The sequence below is a fragment of the Sorghum bicolor genome, chromosome 7 (assembly GCF_000003195.3).
Source record: "Sorghum bicolor cultivar BTx623 chromosome 7, Sorghum_bicolor_NCBIv3, whole genome shotgun sequence".
Taxonomy (NCBI): domain Eukaryota; kingdom Viridiplantae; phylum Streptophyta; class Magnoliopsida; order Poales; family Poaceae; genus Sorghum; species Sorghum bicolor.
The window spans coordinates 14,544,150-14,553,784 of NC_012876.2; positions in this window are offsets into that span (position 1 = coordinate 14,544,150).

The following is a 9,635-nucleotide window of genomic DNA, read 5'->3' on the forward strand; positions in this document are numbered from 1 at the left end:
CTCCCTAGTAGGTGACAGATCGTGGGCGGCATTAGGTTCTCCTCACGTACAGGCTAGTTCTTAAAAGGTAAGGCGTCCATAAGCCCAATAGTCGCTTTCGGTAAGGGGTTAGGTGAAAAACCTTCTAAGCGTCTTACCAGCTCGGCTATCCCTCGCACACAGTTAGTAAGGCTCTAGCGTAGTTAAGGCAATTATCTATTAAAGTAAGTCACAGAAGTTAAGTTAGATACATAGGAGTCCTTTACTCACTCGTTGTCCTCCCACCTAGCTAACTCTACCATTTACCTTTAGCATAGGACCTTGGATTCACCACTACCCTTCCTATTCGTTATTTACCACCCTTATTCACTAGTTGATACTAGACAACTCAAGGAATCTCATTCCCCTTTTTGTTAAACACACTTAGCCGCTTTCCCTTGGGAAAATATAAATTACGATACCTTGGAATACTCCTTGGTGAAGTGCTACAGCGGTACATTCTGTGCGCTTGCGGAATTATCCAATAGTAAATAGAGTTACCCTACCAGGGCACTTCTGGCGCCGTCGCCGATATCCGGTGGTTGCGTTAAGAAGTGTCAACAAGCATTTCTGGCGCCGTTGCCGGGGAGAGCGTCTGTCTAAGAGTTTTAACAAAAAGAGAATCCAGAGTTTGCTAGTTATCAAGTAGTGATAGGGATAACCCATCACTTGTCTTGTCTTCCTTTATTGTGAAGCCTGACAGTGTATGAGCGGTTTCCAATTGCCGTCAAACTTCGTTGAAGATCCTGAGCAACTGTTGAGGAGAACTAGACGTCGTCAAGTTCCACCTCAAAGGTTCATCTCGAACCTGAATCCGTTAGAGGAAGGAGTATCTGCACCGGTTATCAAAGAAGCTATGGCCCAGAAGACCATCTCTGAGTACTCTGCGCCGTCGGCTGACAATGTCGCCACGGGTCCGCAGCTTAACTTGGGGGATGCGACTTTTGAGTTGAAGCCTGCGCTTATCAATATGGTGCAAGCCAATCCCTTCTGTGGAAAGCCACACGAGGATGCCAATGCCCATCTCCAACACTTCTTGGAGGTGTGCGGCACCTTCACCATCAAGAATGTCGCCGCAGACGCCATCCGTCTTCGCCTCTTCCCATTCTCGTTATTGGGGAAGGCAAAGCAATGGTTCTACGCCAACAAGGGTGAAGTGACCACGTGGGAGAGGTGCGCCAATGCATTTCTCAAGAAGTTCTTTCCGATGGGCAAGACCAGCGCCCTTCGTGGAAAGATTTCCAGCTTCCAACAGCAAGCGGATGAGACGATTCCCGAAGCATGGGAACGTCTGCAGGAGTACATTCGCGCCTGTCCTCATCATGGGATAGAGGAGTGGCTCCTAATCCAAGGTTTCTACCATGGCCTGACCGGTTTGGCCCGTAGTCACCTTGATGCTGCCGCTGGAGGAGCATTCTTGCAACACAATGTCAAGGATGCCAAGGACCTCATTGAAAAGATGGTTATAAACCAAGGATGGAATGAGGAACGCCTCCAACCCAAGAGAAGAGGTGTCCATGCCTTGAATGAGGTGGACATGCTCTCTGCTAAGATGGACCTCTTAATGAAGAAGATGGAAGAAAGTTCCAAGCAAGAGACCATTCAACCTTACGCCACTGCACGGGCCATTGAATCTGATTCATGGTGCGAAGTGTGCGGAGGAGATGATCATTCGGGAAACAATTGTCCCGAAACAAAGGAGGAAGTGAGCTTCATCAACAACAACAACAACAATGGGTACCGGCCCCAACAACAGCAATGGAACTCGCGCCCCTTCTACCAAGGTAATCAAGGTAATGGTTACAATCAAAATTTCAATAATTCTTTTGGTAACCAACCTTCTCTTAGAGATCTTGTCTTAGGCCAATCTAAAATCAATGATAGCATTAACAAGAAAATGATGGCTAATGATAAGATCCTTGAAAACTTAAGTGAAAAGTTGGATAGCTTTAACTCTGCTATGAAAAATCAGTTGAGCTTTAACAAAATGCTAGAAACACAATTAGCTCAATTGGCAGCAGCTGTCCCATCCTTCGAGCAAGGTAAGATCCCAGGGAAACCTGAGGACCCAATTGAAGGAGTTAAACTAGTTACTACGAGGTTCGGTAAGCCTCCGGTACAATCCAACTGGAGCTATCTTCTGGATTCGCCCTTCATCACCAAGAAAGACGACCCAGGCCTGCCGACCATCACCTGTGAGATCGGACCGCAAATCTTCCACAACGCCTTCTGCGACCTTGGATCGGGTGTCAACATCATGGCCAAGGTAACTTATGATAATTTGCTAGGGGGGCCTTTGCACCCCACATTTGTTCGTTTGCAGATGGCAGATCAGACGATCAGGTTCCCTGAGGGGTTGGCAAGGGACATACTGGTAAAGGTCCAAGACGACTACGTCCCTGCCGACTTCATCATTTTGGATATGGGATCCAATAATGATGTCTCGATCATCTTGGGAAGGCCATTCCTCAACACGGTCAATGCAGTCATCTATGTGGGGTCCGGCCAGATTCACCTCCAATTCCTAGGATGGAAGGTAAAATGTCCATTCAATGGTTATAAAGCTAACATGCAGGTGAAGGACAAAGAACCTCCGACTAAGCCTCGCCACATCCGACGCCGAAGGGACAAGAGAGGTAAGTCGGCCAAAAGGGCCGAAAAGAAAGAAGAGGAACCCGCTGAACCAAACATCAATACCAAGCAAGTATGGCGGGAGAAAGAGGTGCAATCAAGGTCCACGTCTCCGGGACCATCTGATGCACCCGAAGAATGAACAAGATGGAGAGGTCCTGCTCTACGGACCTAAAACATGGAGCCCTTGCTGATAAGGTAAATCAGTAGTTATCCCATATTTATTTTCTGCATTTCAATTTCTACTATTCACTTTTCAATTGCATTCTTACTTTGAATTTTGCATATCTTATTTCGACAAAATGTTTAGCCATAATAAATAAAATCTTGAGAATAACTTGTCATAAAAATTTGAGCTGCTGGAGCTCCCAAAGGGGGGTCGCCCGACCCCACCTTGGGGCCCACTTCACCACATTTCAACCTTCCTAGTCATAGAGGTTCCAACCCAGCACTTGGATGCTCTGGGAGCTCCAATGTGGGGGTCGGCCGACCCCCATATTGGCCCCACTTGCCTCCTGCTGGCCACCATTTGAATCACAATGGAGTCCTATGCTTGTAACACTAGCTAAAGTTTGAAAAAGAGTGGTCCCTTGATCCTTTACTTTAGTCATAAGATGCTCCTTTCATCTTTGATTCTTTTGGCACCACTCCACTAGCTTAAATTCTGCAAAGTGGTCACCTAGGCATGCTTGAGTGCTCCCATGGTCCATAGGAATCACTTTAGACATGTCTCCACTTTTGCCATTCATCTTTTACCTTTCACAAAGCACTAAAACAGGGAATCTCAGAAACAATTTGAAAACTTTTGGTCCACACCTAGCCTTTACTTTTCTGGACAATCAATGACACAATGTTTAAAGTGGAGGAGGGGCTAGGATGGGGGTCGGCCGACCCCCATTTTGGACCATCTCTGCAAAATCTTGAAAGCATGCAGAATGGTTCCCTGTATAAAGCTAAGTTCAAATTCAAAGTGCTTCTAGGGGGGGTCGGCCGACCCCTATATTGTGGGTCCACTACTTGCCCTTCTCCCCCTATAAATACCACAGCATTGTGAGCTCAACTCCACACCCAAAACTACCAGAACCATTTCGAGCTCACAATCCTTTCTCTTCTCTCTTTGTTACAAGCCATTTCTCAAGTTTAGTTTAGAAATAGTCATCAAAACAAAAACCCAAAAAGATTCCCCTTGCATAGTAGTAGTAGTAGGAGCTTGGTTTGCCTCACTTGTGTAGGAGGATGAAGAAGCATATCTTCGGCAAGTTCAAGAAAGCAAAGGGTGAGAGCTCTTCTCAAGGCTCTCACCATGCTCATGGAAGGGAGGAAGAAGATGGTTACCATGGGATGGTACCCTACGAGCCTCCATCAAGGATGAGAGAGCCCGAGAGCGGCCTCATGTTAAGCCAAGAAGAGTTGCAAAGGTACTACATCATCCGAGAGGGTCTCTTCCTACACACTAGCATCATCGATCCGGACCTTTTGGCCCGCACAGGTATGGATGTTGAATTCGATAAGGTGTTTAGAGCAATTGGTTGGAGTAGTTTTTGGCAAGTGCCTGAATTTGGAAAAGAATTGCTTGCTAAGGAATTTCTATGCACCCTAAAACTCACAAATAATGGAATATCTTTTCGCATGTGTGAGCAAGAACATCAATTAAATTGGAGTTTGCTAAACACTGCTTTAGGGTGTGAACATGAATGTGAACTTGATCTAGATCATGCCACTAGAATGTTCGATAAAATTAGATTCTGGAAAGCAATTTCTGGCTCTAATGATTGTTCAAATCCTACTCCCATTGAAATCCATAATCCAACCTTGCGCTTTCTTCACTTCTGGATCATGTGCACTCTATATCCTGGCATGGGAACTGATACTTTAATTGATGATGAACTTAAAATTCTCTATGCCATGGTTAGTAAAATCAAGGTCTCCCCTGTGAAACTGCTAGTGAACTATTGGCTTAACTCTATTGAGTATGGGAAGCCCATCTATTTCACATCCTTTATTACTCGAATAGCCGATACTTTTGGATTACTTGAATCACATTATTTTGAAGACATTGGCTATGTTAGAGGAGTGGTAGATGAGAACTTCTTTATCAATGCTAACATGCTCATAAGAAATCCAAATGGTGAACTTAAAATGATTTATCCGGGCTATACAACCGAAATTCCTCTCCCATGTGCGAGGCGCCGGTTGTATGGGGTCCGCACACTTACCATTAGACTAGCCCAAGTGGCAAGTCCAGATATTGCAGGGACACGCAGGGTGACAAGAAGGATGATGCAAGCCGCCCAGATGGAGCAAGGAGGATCCTCGCACCATGACATTGAAGAGGGCGATGAAGCGATGTCAGTGGATGCTTCAGACTCCATGGGTCTACCTCCACAACGCACTCCACGCCCAAGGGACAGGGCTAGGCGTCACCAGCCCACAGGTATGGACAGTCTCATTAATGACATGAGGCGAATTGCAGATTGGGCAAGAAGCAACATTGCAACTGGCGTTACAAAACGGCCAACATATCCGACGTGTGCGAGAGGAAGACGCACAACGCTGGGCTGGATGGTACCAAAATTTCCCGCCACCATAGTGAGCGAAGATCTAGCTTGGGGGAGATCCTCTCCCCCACTAAGGTAAGTATTCTATCCTATTTATTTTCATGCATTTTATCATTCTTACTTAAAAAAAAATAATAAATATTTATTAGCATTTCCCTTTAGCATATATGCTTCATGTATGTTTATATCCCTCATGGAAATTATGACTAGTTGCTTGTTAATGTTTCTCTAGTGCCTAGTATACAACTTAGTATTTCTCTAAGTATGGATCACTTAGCTCACGTAAACTGCCATGAACCTAAAAACTTTGTGGGTTGCAAGTGCTAGAACTAAGTCTAAGTTGTTGTGGGACATGAGATAGTAAGACAAGAGCTACTATAATATTTTTCTAAGCATGCATGATTATCAGAGATTTATTCTTAAAATGATCAAAACCTTAATTGTTCCTCAATGGTGATGAATTCCTACCACAGCCATATCTACTTTACATAATTGCAATCTTTCCACATAAGCTATTTGCTTTGTGTTGAGTGTCGTCAAGTCTTGTTGACCCTTGTTAAGAGACTTTTCATGCTCCTAAGATCAAGATCACGTACACACCACATATATATATGCTGCTTCTACACTGGAAGTACGCAACCACATGTATTTCGCATCCACTAAATAGGTTGCTCCATACTCTAAATGTTAGAACATCTCTCTAAGCATTATTTGGTAAATGAGACATCAAAAGGCTAGGCAAAATGAAATAAAAAGATGGACATATGCAAGTCCACAGAAAAAGAAAATTGAGCACATGAAAGCTCATATATATAAAAAAAAAAGAGAAAAAAAAAGCTAGCCATGTCTCAATACATAGAGAGTCTATCAAATAAAGTAGCAACCTAGTCCACCATATATCACACTTGCACATCTTGATCTGGGAGTATGACACTTCTCTTCAAGGATCCGAGCTTTGACTTCGCAATATATGCAAAGTAAGTATGCTATCTCCTTTCATCCCTACCTTGAACTCCACATAAGCCTTTTAGAAATAGGATGAAATAGAGAAGGCAACTCTTACCATATGCCTTGGTGAGGAATCATACACCATTTGAGTGACATGAGAGAACCATAAGAGGAACATTTAAGCTTTCTTTTGAAAATATCACAAAACCTCTGATATGAAACTTGCTAAGAATGAGAAAGTTAGTGCTCAAGTCAAACTGTTCTGTCTCTCAACCACCTAAGACAAAGGAAAAGCCATAAGCCCCATAAGGGACTAAGGTAATAGGGGTAAGTTTACATAGCTAAATTTTTCATGCAAAGAGAAGAACCTTGTTGTACACATGGTACTCTTGAAATGTGAACATAGTAACAATACCTGATCCACCGAGGCTAAGTTTGATTGTTTGCTCGGGACGAGCAAAGGTTAAGCTTGGGGGATCTTGTTGACGGTGGATATACCATAGAAATCCACATACAAAACACCGTCAACATGCCTCGGTTGCAAGGGGAAATGACATGACATGAACATATTTTATCCATAACTAGTTCCACTTGTACTCTTAGCTTGTTTATGCAGGAACAACAAATTCAAGACATTATTTGACAAAGCCAACATCAGAATCATCAAGAGGAGATCGAGGGGACAACAGGTGACACCCTGGGCCCACAGGGAGGGGGTCGCCCGACCCCTCTTTGGTGGGACCCAGGTGTGCCACCTAGTCCACCGACATAAGGGACCCCTGTGGACACTGCTGGTGGGCCCAGAGGCCCAGAAGTGGGGTCGCCCGACCCCACATCAAAGGCGGTTCCAGGGTCGGTGGCCTCCCACCGACCTTCCCCACATGTCCCACATGTTGATTTGCCCCTGCCGTTGATCAAATGGCGGTTGTGAGGTCGGTTTGATCCAAGGGTGGAGAGAAGATGTCACGCGGATCGATGACGTGGCGATGGAGTAACCCCTACTCCATCTCCCTCTATAAAAGGCAGCCTCCACCCTTCATTTCAAGTGTGCAATTCCAAGGCCAAGTGCATTACAAGTTCCAAGCATACAAGTAGAGTAGTAGTTAGTCTAGAGTGGGAGTTAGAGTCGAGTCGAGCGAAGCTCGGGGTCTCCGGAGTCGTCTTCTGGAGAGTCTGGTATAGCTCTTGTACCTTTCTACTTTTGTAAGACTTTCCTTTTATTAATATATTATTCTTACTTTACTTTACTGAGTTCTTACTTAGTGCAAGTCTTTTAGTCTTGTTGTGCATTTACTTTAGTAATATAGTTGTCTTAGTGAAGTTAGTGACCTGTAACCACTCCTGTGTGTGCATCATCGTCCTATCTTGTATAGGAGCTCTAGCTAGCTGCAACTAGTTAGAGTTGTAGGATTAAGTGTGAGCGTGGTGCTCATACTTAAGATTACCTTTGATTACCGCTGGCTTGAACGGAAAGTAGGAGCGCACTCCCTAGTAGGTGACAGATCGTGGGCGGCATTAGGTTCTCCTCACGTACAGGCTAGTTATTAAAAGTTAAGGCGTCCATAAGCCCAATAGTCGCTTTCGGTAAGGGGTTAGGTGAAAAACCTTCTAAGCGTCTTACCAGCTCGGCTATCCCTCGCACACAGTTAGTAAGGCTCTAGCGTAGTTAAGGCAATTATCTATTAAAGTAAGTCACAGAAGTTAAGTTAGATACATAGGAGTCCTTTACTCACTCGTTGTCCTCCCACCTAGCTAACTCTACCATTTACCTTTAGCATAGGACCTTGGATTCACCACTACCCTTCCTATTCGTTATTTACCACCCTTATTCACTAGTTGATACTAGACAACTCAAGGAATCTCATTCCCCTTTTTGTTAAACACACTTAGCCGCTTTCCCTTGGGAAAATATAAATTACGATACCTTGGAATACTCCTTGGTGAAGTGCTACAGCGGTACATTCTGTGCGCTTGCGGAATTATCCAATAGTAAATAGAGTTACCCTACTAGGGCACTTCTGGCGCCGTCGCCGATATCCGGTGGTTGCGTTAAGAAGTGTCAACAACTAGTAAGCTACACAAGCTAACTAATTACAAGAGCAACTACACAAGCACAAGTATATGAATGTAAGAACAAGCTTGTGTTAAGGACTTTGCAAACCAACGGGAAGAACAATGTTGACACGATGATTTTCTCCCGAGGTTCACTTGGTTGCCACCAAACTACGTCCCCGTTGAGACAAGCTCCAAGGTTGCCGCCGGTCCTCTTGCTAGTGGTGACCCACAAGTCACACTCTCCCACGTGGAGTGCTTACCACAAGCTCTAGCACTTGACCCGGCCGGACCACTTGTCGCTCTTCACGTCTCGCTCAACTAGAGTTGCTCTTTGCGATCCCCGCGGGGTGAGCACCGTACCCCTCACAACCTCTTCTCCGGAGCACCGCACAATCTCCTTGCGTGCTTCGACGGAGTCACAAGCCACCAAGCCATCTAGGAGGTGGCAACCTCCAAGAGTAACAAGCACCACCGGCTTGCAACACGAACACCTGGTGCCACTCGATGCAATCTCTCAATGCAACGCACTAGAATCACTCACTCACACAATCGGATGAACACTATCAAGCATATGTGAGTTAGAGGCCTTCCTAGCACTCCCCAAGCATGGACACTAAGTCCCAAGGGTGCTCAGTGCCGGCCAAGGCTGGCCACCACTTCTATTTATAGCCCCAAGGGCTAAACTAGCCGTTGCCCCTTCACTGGGCAAAACACGTGGGCACCGGACGCTCACAGGGAGCCACCGGACGCTCAACCCCCAGCGTTCGGTGCTCAGGCGTCAGCCACGTGTCACTAGCCGTTTCAACTCGACCGTTGCCGCCAACGGCTACCTCACGCTCGCGCCTGACACAGCACCACCGGACGCTCAACTAGTCCACACCGGACGCATCCAGTGCACACCGGACTCGTGCGCAGAGAGCTCCGCAAACTCGCACGGTCACCGGACGCAAGCCACCGGACGCACCCTGAGCGTCCGGTGCTCACCGGACTCATGCGCAGAGAGGGTCGCCAAACCACCCGCACACCGGACGCTGAGCACCGGACTCTCTCCGGTGCGTCCGGTGCACTCTGCTGCACCCGACAGCACACCGGACGCTAAAGGCCAGCGTCCGGTGCCTCCGCGCAGAGCGTCCGGTGAGTGTTTCCTACTGAGAAACACTCCCGCGACTTCTCCAAAATTTCCCACCGGCGCAATAGAAAAATATACACTTATTTTTCTCAAAAGCGCCGAATGTGCCTAGTAACACCTCTCTCAACCCTAGGAACACCTCCTCATTTGTAAATGTGCCAACACCACCAAGTGTACACCACCATGTGCAAGTGTGTTAGCATTTTCACAAATATTTTCCCAAAGGAGTTAGCCTCTCAAACTTGCCACGCCACTCGATCCTAACACGTATGCAAAGTTAGATCACTCAAGTGGCA